The following is a 10,077-nucleotide window of genomic DNA, read 5'->3' as shown; positions in this document are numbered from 1 at the left end:
AGGTTGCATGAAAAAAGGCAGTTCATGCTCTATTCTCTAGTCTCAAAGGTACAATGCCTTGATGAGCAAGATTGGACTACCACTACTCGAGAGCCTTGTGGCTAAGCTCTCTCGATGAGATAAAAAATGCTATGTGCGTAAGACTATTGAATCTTCAGCAAAATCCCTAGCCATAGGAGCTAGAGAAGTAGGTGGGGATTCTTTGACTTCCATAGCGGAGATGGAAAGGAAGGAGTTAGGAGCATCCAAGGCCTCCAACATAGGGTTTGGAGGTGTGTTCACCGCCATCATCTAGGAGGTCAGAAGTGGTGGAAGATGTTAGATACGTTCAATGCCTTACCCTCATAATGTGTCACCAATGATCCATGGTGCTCAAAGTTGTAAGGCCCCCATTATGAGGAGAAGCCAAATGTGAGCCTGGATATTGGTTGAGTCTTGACTTGTATATCAGATGAAGTCTATGTGATCACATGGAAAAAAGGTGACCATTGTGGGTCTAATCTTTGGGTTAGACAGAGTAGTTAAGCTGGTAGTGACTCGAGGCACATTGCATCGAGTTGTGGGGTAAGGGAGTTAAAAGGAGCCCCTATTCTAGGGTCTGGGGGCAATGCCCCCGACCTGCTGATGGTAAAGGCCCTAGTCGACTAGTGGAGGCTCATATGGTAGGTCGGTTAGGCTGACCTAACCACCTTTGCGGGCTATAAAAGCTAAACCCCTTCATAGTCATCGATCATCCATCTTTCACCCAGTTAGAGTTGTTCCAACTAGCCTTAAGCTCTTCACATATCTTCTATCTAGATCACCATGTAAGCTTCACAATGGAAGCGCACGGGTGGACATACCCATCTCTGTATCAGTTGTTTGGAGCTAAAGAAACTTTCCAATTCTCCTCTTATCTGTTGTGTACTCTCTCTCTCAGATTTTATTCGTTGCGCCGTGTAATTTTTACAGAAGAAACCCCCAAGCACTCATTGGCCCATAGATCACCTATGTAGTCACCCTTAAAGATGTTCACTTCAGTCTCTTTCTCCACTAGAAACTTCGAATATGAAGAGGCCACGAGAGTACAAAAGGAGGAAGCAAAGCAAGCCGCAAAAAAGAAGGAAGCTCTACTCCAAGTCCAATAGCAACAAGAGGCTTCGAGTGAGAGAACTATTAGTGGGGAAGGAAAGGAGGGTTGAGTCCCATTGAGCAAAGGACAAAAGGAAAAATTCAAGTTAACCATCACAGGGAAGAAGAAGAAAACCATAGTGGAAGGAGACACAGAACTAGAAGCTAAACAGGAGTCAAAAGAGCTAGAAGATGAATAGAAAAAGTAGTAGGAAGAAGAAGAGGAGCGACTGAGAAAGGTGGAAGAGGAGTTGAGAAGAGCAGAAGAAAAACAAAAAACAAAGCAAATAGAGGATGAGGAATGGATGAAAAGAGAAGATGATGAGAAAATGGCCTAAGCCTTGAGGTTGTCAGTAGAGCAAGCTTCCTGCCCTAAAGAGTTCACAAGGAAGAAGCCCAGGTGATGAACTAGGCCGCAGTGCTACATTAGCATAGGAAAGAGCTTAAGGGCTCATTGTGCCAAGCAAAGGAAAGGCCCCTATGTGCCCACCACCACCATCCCTCATTGCCATGCTTGGCCACCACCCAGGAGAGCTTAGAAGTGGAAGTGGACCAAAGCAACATGGTGGCGTGGGTGCAATACTACTTGCTAAACTCAATGAGCAACTTGGACTAGCCCCAAGTGGTAGAGCCCCAGTGATAGGAACAAAAAGACCTACTGTGGTGGATGAAAAATCTAGAAAAAGGCCCAAAGAAGTCCAAGGTCGCATTGACAATGTCCATGCCATTAGCCATACCAACAAGGAGCAACCAACTACGAAAAATATGTGTAGGAGCTCCTAGGCCACACTCGAAAGGATGAAGGAAGATAGGAATGCCACTATGACAGAGTTAAAGATTGAGAAGGATGTGCTTACAGTCTACTAGCTAGAGAAGACAAAGCAGATAACCATATATCAGAGGTAGGTGAATGATCTAAAGAAGGAACTAGAAGCAAGGAAGAAAGTGCAGGTGAAGAAGGAAGAAGAGAGTGTAAAGGAAATCCAAGTGGAGAAGGTAGAGGGAAAAATGGGCCTACACATGGACTTTTCAAGCCTCATATATGTCAAGATTGTGGGAGAGAAGGAAGGAGTCTCACTTGTAGCTTTCTTGCTTGCACAATGGGGGAATACACACAAAGGTGGAGGTTGAAAACAGTTTTCCTCTTCTTAGTTGTGTAAGCCAAAAGAACTCAAATACAAAGAAATAGAAGAACCCTATATATGGGTCTCAAACCAAACTCAACTAACTAAGGTGGCATACTAACTGAGCCACAAACTAGAGTAGATAAGGATAGCTGTCATGTAGCTATTATTCATGGGCGGTGTACCAACCGCATCTGCAACTAACAAGTCGGTGACATAAATGCACAACGATCACCCTGGCATATCACGAGTGGAGCTCGATATCTCAACACTCCCCCTCAAGCTCAATCCCAATTCCTGCACACCAAGTAGGTCTCTGAACTTGCACAGCTTCTCTACGCCCAATGCCTTTGTAAATATGTCAGCTACCTGATCCTCTGTGCTGACATAAACTAGATCAATAAGACCTAGTAAAACCCTCTCCCGCACATAGTGATAATGCACCTCAATGTGCTTTGTTCTAGCATGATAGACTGGGTTATTTGCCAAGTGTATACTACTCATGTTGTCACAATAAATGACAACTAGCCCATCTGTAGACTGATGCATATCATAAAGTAGCTTATGCAACCAAGCTACCTCACATGCAGCCATTGCTGCACCCTTGTACTCAGCCTCTGTGCTCGACAAGGCAACTGTAGGCTGTTTCTTGCTGCTCCAAGTGACTACAGCACTCCCAAAAGAGAACACATACCCACTGGTAGATCGTCTATTAGAAATGCTACCAGCCCAATCAGCATCAGTGTATCCATGCAACTATATCTGAACCCTAGTCTCATAAAATAGTCCATACTACAATGTGGACTTCACATACCTGAGTATGCGTCTAGCCGCATCCAAATGCGATTTCCTTGGAGCCTGCATAAACTGACTTACCAATCCAACAGCATAGCTCAAATCTGGCCTGGTAATAGTCATATAAATCAAACTTCCTACTATGCGTCTGTACATAGGACTGAAATAGGCTTATAGCTTGTCATCCCATATTTGGACAGCATGTCCAATCCATACTGCCTCTGCAAGAGTTGTATCCCACTTGGTGATCTAATCACTTCAATGCCCAAGAAATAACGCAGCTCTCCCAAATCCTTCATCTCAAACTTTTGCTTCAATAGCATTTTCATATGAAGGATATCTTCATCACTGTCACCTGTCATAATCAAATCATCAACATAAATGACAAGTAGCATAATACCTTTCTCTGTTTTTCTCACATAAAGTGAGAAATCTGCCTTGGAAATCTGAAAGCCAATAGTGACAAGATACTATCCTATCTTGTCAGACCATGCTCTAGGTGCTTGCTTCAAGCCATACAAGGCTTTCTTCAAATTGCAAACAAACTCAGGATGAACAGCATGCACATAACCTGGTGGCTGCTCCATATAGACCTCTTCTTGCAAATCACCATGCAAGAAGGCATTCTTTACATCCATCTGATGTAAAGACCATCCCTTTGATGCAGCCATAGCAATGACTGCTCTTGCGGTTGCCATCCTTGCAACCGGACTGAATGTTTCTTCATAATCAATGCCATAAGTTTGTGCATACCCCTTGACTACTAATCTTGCCTTGTATCTATTCACAAAACCATCTGCATTGTGCTTCACCTTATAAACCCACTTACAGCCAATTGCATTCTTACCTTTAGGCAAAGGTACCAACTCCCATGTAGCATTTTCTTCCAAGGCATCCATTTCTTCATCCATGGCTTTCTCCCATTTTTCTTTTCCCATGGCTTGCTCAGAAGAAGTGGGTTCTGGTTCCTGTATCACTTTGACCATATAGGCATAGTGAATGGCTGTAAATCCATCATATTTCAGCCTATCCACAGGATACCTAGCTCTAGTAGACCTGCGCAAAGTAGGTTCACTCCCAGGTGCTCTCAAAACATACATGGTCTTCCTTACTCCAGGTGTAGCAATAGAAGGAATACCCAACTCATCATCAATGCTCTGTTCTGAGCCACTAGATTCACCATCCACATAAGAATGACCTGCATTCACATCAAACATGGGCTGATCTACCTTCTCTTTTTCTTTTCGTGACACCTGAATACCACTATCTGCATTGCTTTGAGAAGATTCTCCTGATCTCAATCTGCCTGTCCATGGCGAAGAATGTGAACCACTACTAGAGGACGCTCCAGGTCCACTAATATTTTGTGACTGCTGCTGTGAATTCTGTGCAGCATTACCGTTTTGTGCATCTACATCATCAATCACATTTACTGGTTTATACCAGCTACTCATCTCATCAAAAACAACATCTCTGCTCACTGTAAACTTATGAGTATAAGGGTTATAACATCTATACCCTTTTTGCTGCAGAGAGTAACCAATAAAGATGCACTTCTCAGCTTTTGGATCCAACTTGGATCTCAACTCATCTGGCACATGAACATAGGCAATGCAGCCAAAAATCTTCAAATGAGAAATATCTGGTTTCCTACCAGTATACCTCTCCTCTGGAGTCATCCCATGGATTGCTGCAGTGGGAGTCCTATTCATTATGTAGACTGCTGTAGCAATTGCCTCAGCCCAATAAAAATCTGGTAGGTCTTTTTCATTAAGCATGGCAGGAGATACCTCTCCAATATGCCTGTTTTTCCTTTTTGCAATTCCATTTTGTTGTGGGGTATGACTGCATGAATATTGCTGCTTTATGCCATGATCGTGCAGAAACCTTGCAAACTCATTTGAGAGGTACTCTCCCCATCCATTTGACCTTAGGCATTTTATTTGCAGGCCTGTTTCTTTTTCAACCATAGCTTTAAGAGTTTTGAAATGCCCAAAAACTTCACTTTTCTTTTTCATAAAATACACCCAAACTTTTCTGCTATAGTCATCAATAAAAGTGACAAAATAATGACAGCCTCCAAGAGATGCAGCTTTAGTAGTCCACACATCAGAGTGGATTAATTCCAATGGCTTCTTACTCTCTTGAACATGTCTAGGAAATGGTTTCCTTGCCTGTTTTCCAAATTGGCAAGCTTCACATACCTTATGCATTTCTGCAACCTTGAATTTAGGCAATCCTGCAACAATATTTTGGGCCTGCATTGATTTAAGTCGTTGTACATTAACATGACCAATGCGTTCATGCCAGATATCAATATCTGCAACTACACCGGTCCCATGTGCAAACATTGCTGCACTCAATTCAGACATGTCTGCATCCAACGTAAACATTCTGCCCTTCTTCTTTCCTTTTGCTATCAAGCGACCTTTATTTTTCATATCCTCAACAAAGCATCCATGAGGATTAAATCTGACCTGCAAACCCTGCTCAACCATTTGACCAACAGAAACCAGATTCTTGGTGATATTCAGGACATGAAATACATCTGACATGTATTTCTTTTTCCCATCCTGCATAGACAAATGAATTTTTCCAATCTGCACAATAGGATGTGCAGTATCATCATCAGTCTCCACAAATCCTGGTTTTTCCATTTTTCTTGCATCCTGCATCCATTCTGCATGACCTGTCATGTGGTTTGATGCACCTGAGTCAACATACCACACTTCGTTGCTTTCTCCTGCACTTGTCACAGAGTTGTTCATGTGCTGCACCATAAACAAATGCTCATTTCTGTCATCACCCTGTCTACTAGAAGATGCATAATTTCCTTGTTGCAATTTCCCATTCATGATGCCATTCTGCTTTTTATAGCAGTCTTTAGCCATATGACCCATTTTACCACAGTAGTAGCATTCAACGTTGCTGTTTGCATTTTGGCCTCTTTGCCATCCACCACGACCTCTTTGGCTCCCCCGCCTCTAGAGTTACCACGTCCTCCTCCATAGAACTGGTTTTCTTGAGTTTGCTGCATATTCTGATTTCTACCACGGCCTCCAAATCGACCTCCTCTACCTCTGCCTCTACCTCTTCCAGCATTTGAGTAGAAGACAGTTTCTTTTGAAGTTCCTCCTGAAGAAGATGCACCACCATTTCTCTGCTCCTCAGAAATTAGAAGAGCAATCAACTCCTCAAAATCGGAAAATCTTTCACGAACTGAAATGGATGTCCGAAACTGTGCATAATCCTTTCCTAGACCATTCAAGGTCATAGAAACTAAATCATCATCTTCCACTAGCGACCCAATGGAAGCAAGTGCATCTGCAATCTTCTTCACCTTCATGTGGTAGTCATTGATACTCATACTTTCTCTTTGCACATTATGCAACTCTTGCTTGAGTTGCATTTTCCTGGCTTGCGTATTTGTGCTATACATTTTTTACAAAGTATCCCATGCCTCCTTTGGCGTACTTGCATCCTGAATATGCACAATCATAGAGTCTGAAATACTGATGGACAGCTAGTACATAACTTTCCTGGCTCTCTCATGCCATGCTTTGAATGCCTGCATTTGCTGTTGATTGGGAACATCAGGAAGAACTGGTTCTTCTTCATTTCCTGCAACAAATTCCCAATATCCTTTTCCCATAAGGAAATTCGTCATTCTAAACTTCCATGCTTGGAAGTTGTTCTTGTCAAGCTTTTCAGTTACAATCTGTGAAAGAGAATCAGACGCCATTACAGAATACTGCAAAAAATTCTGTCATTGCAGAGAAAACCGCTTCAGCCTCACAAGGGCAAATCTGCAAAACTGACGAAAGTGGTATTTAACCACATAGTCACTTCCTAGTGACGATTTTGCATCAATAGGCAACAAGGATGATTCTGTAACTCCCAATGTCTCTGCGCACAGGCATATGATGCAATTTCTACAGTAACTTTTCACCGACCTATAGAACAGTGATCGCACAGCATAAAATAGGGCCTCTTGCTGAGTGTGTGCAAAAAACTTCCGCCTCCAAAACAGGCCCCGAAATGGCCTCAAATAAAAAAAACAGGGTCACCAAGGGCTAAAGCCCTTGCCCACAACATATACTGCCCTCTTGCTTCACCGCGAAGGGCGTCTCAACCTGAGACAATGCACTCCTACAATTTCCGGCTGTGCTACCTGCAGAGATCTGCTCCCAAAAACAGGAAATGAAAGCAACACTGCTCCTCTTACCAGACCACCGCGAGCTTGGCTTGCTTTCTTGAGCTCCTTACCACGAACAAGGCTCTGATACCATGTCAAGATTGTGGGAGAGAAGGAAGGAGTCTCGCTTGAAGCTTTCTTGCTTGCACAATGGGGGAAGACACACAAGGGTGGAGGCTGAAAACAGTTTTCCTCTTCTTAGTTGTGTAAGCCAAAAGAACTCAAGTACAAAGAAATAGAAGAACCCTATATATGGGTCTCAAACCAAACTCAACTAACTAAGGTGGCATACTAACTGAGCCACGAACTAGAGTAGATAAGGATAGCTATCATGTAGCTATTATTCATGGGCGGTGTACCAACCGCGTCTGCAACTGACAAGTCGGTGACATAAATATACAACGGTCACCCTGGCGTATCACGAGTGGAGCTCGATATCTCAACAACTGAAGCTGCCTCTCCCTTCAGGCCTTTAACCTGAAGTATAGATACTTATTTAATTTGTAATTCATAATTCAAACAGAGCCCTAAAATCTCGAGCAAGCATAAATTTTTCCATCAATCAACCCAGTTGTATGGCAAACTGCTAAGGAAGTGTTCTTTCCTTTTTGAGTGTATCAACACTCGTTCCCAAGGTGTCTTGTAACTTGGCAAGATCTCTTACATTCCGGTGTAGGGCATACCCAACTTGTTTTTTTGATTTGAGGCCATTTCGGGGCCTGTTTTGCAGACGGAAGTTTTCTGCACGCACTCAAGAAAAGGCTCAGTTTTATGCTGTGCGACCACTGTTCTACAGGTCGGTGAAAAGTTACTGTAGAAATTGCATCGTATGCTTGTGCGCAGAGACATTGGGAGTTTCAGAATCATCCTTGGTTCCTGTTTATGCAAAATCGTCACTAGGAAGTGACTGTGTGGTCAAATACCACTTTCGCCAGTTTTGCAGATTTGCCCTTGTGAGGGTGAAGCTGTGTTTTTTGCAGTGACAGAATTTCTTGCAGTATTCTGTAATGGCGTCTGATTCTCTTTCACAGATTGTCACTGAAAAGCTTGACAAGAACAACTTCCAGGCATGGAAGTTTAGAATGACGAATTTCCTTATGGGAAAAGGATATTGGGAATTTGTTGCAGGAAATGAAGAAGAACCAGTTCTTCCTGATGTTCCCAATCAACAACAAATGCAGGCATTTAAAACATGGCATGAGAGAGCCAGGAAAGTTATGTATTGGCTGTCTATCAGTATTTCAGACTCTATGATTGTGCATATTCAGGATGCAAGTACGCCAAAGGAGGCATGGGATACTTTGTCAAAAATGTATAGCACAAATACGCAAGCCAGGAAAATGCAGCTCAAGCAAGAGTTGCATAATGTGCAAAGAGAAAGTATGAGCATCAACGACTACCACATGAAGGTGAAGAAGATTGCAGATGCACTTGCTTCCATTGGGTCGCCAGTGGAAGATGATGATTTAGTTTCCGTGACCTTGAATGGTCTAGGAAAGGATTATGCACAGTTTCGGACATCCATTTCAGTTCGTGAAAGATTTCCTGATTTTGAGGAGTTGATTGCTCTTCTAATTTCTGAGGAACAGAGAAATGGTGGTGCATCTTCTTCAGGAGGAACTTCAAAAGAAGCTGTCTTCTACTCAAATGCTGGAAGAGGTAGAGGCAGAGGTAGAGGAGGCCGATTTGGAGGCCGTGGCAGAAATCAGAATATGCAGCAAACTCAAGAAAACCAGTCCTATGGAGGAGGACGTGGTAACTCTAGAGGCAGGGGGAGCCAAAGAGGTCGTGGTGGATGGCAAAGAGGCCAAAATGCAAACAGTAATGTTGAATGCTACTATTGTGGTAAAATGGGTCATATGGCTAAAGACTGCTATAAAAAGCAGAATGACATCATGAATGGAAAACTGCAACAAGGGAATTATGCATCTTCTAGTAGACAGGGTGATGACAGAAATGAGCATTTGTTCATGGTGCAGCACATGAACAATTCTATGACAAGTGCAGAAGAAAGCAATGATGTATGGTATGTTGACTCAGGTACATCAAACCACATGACAGGTCATGCAGAATGGATGGAGGATGCAAGGAAAATGGAAAAACCAGGATTTGTGGAGACTGGTGATGATACTGCACATCCTATTGTGCAGATTGGAAAAATTCCCTTGTCTATGCAGGGTGGGAAAAAGAAATACCTGTCCGATGTATTTCATGTCCCGAATATTACCAAGAATCTGGTTTCAGTTGGTCAAATGGTTGAACAGGGCTTGCAGGTCAGATTTAATCCTCATGGATGCTTTGTTGAGGATATGAAAAATAAAGGTCGCTTGATAGCAAAAGGAAAGAAGAAGGGCAGAATGTTTACATTGGATGCAGACATGTCTGAATTGAGTGCAGCAATGTTTGCACATGGGACCGGTGTAGTTGCAGATATTGATATCTGGCATAAACGCATTGGTCATGTTAATGTACAGCGACTTAAATCAATGCAGGCCCAAAATATTGTTGCAGGATTGCCCAAATTCAAGGTTGCAGAAATGCATAAGGTATGTGAAGCCTGTCAGTTTGGAAAATAGGCAAGGAAACCATTTCCTAGACATGTTTAAGAGAGTGAGAAGCCATTGGAATTAATTCACTCTGATGTGTGGACAACTAAAGCTGCATCTCTTGGAGGCTGTCATTATTTTGTCAGTTTTATTGATGACTATAGCAGAAAAGTTTGGGTGTATTTTATGAAAAAGAAAAGTGAAGTTTTTGGGCATTTCAAAACTCTTAAAGCTATGGTTGAAAAAGAAACAGGCTTGCAGATAAAATGCCTAAGGTCAGATGGAGGGGGAGAGTACCTCTCAAATG

Source organism: Lygodium microphyllum, chromosome 19, assembly GCF_053477565.2.
Source record: "Lygodium microphyllum isolate KBCC chromosome 19, Lygodium_microphyllum_v1.1.10, whole genome shotgun sequence".
Taxonomy (NCBI): domain Eukaryota; kingdom Viridiplantae; phylum Streptophyta; class Polypodiopsida; order Schizaeales; family Lygodiaceae; genus Lygodium; species Lygodium microphyllum.
Note: the sequence above shows the minus strand (reverse complement) of the source record.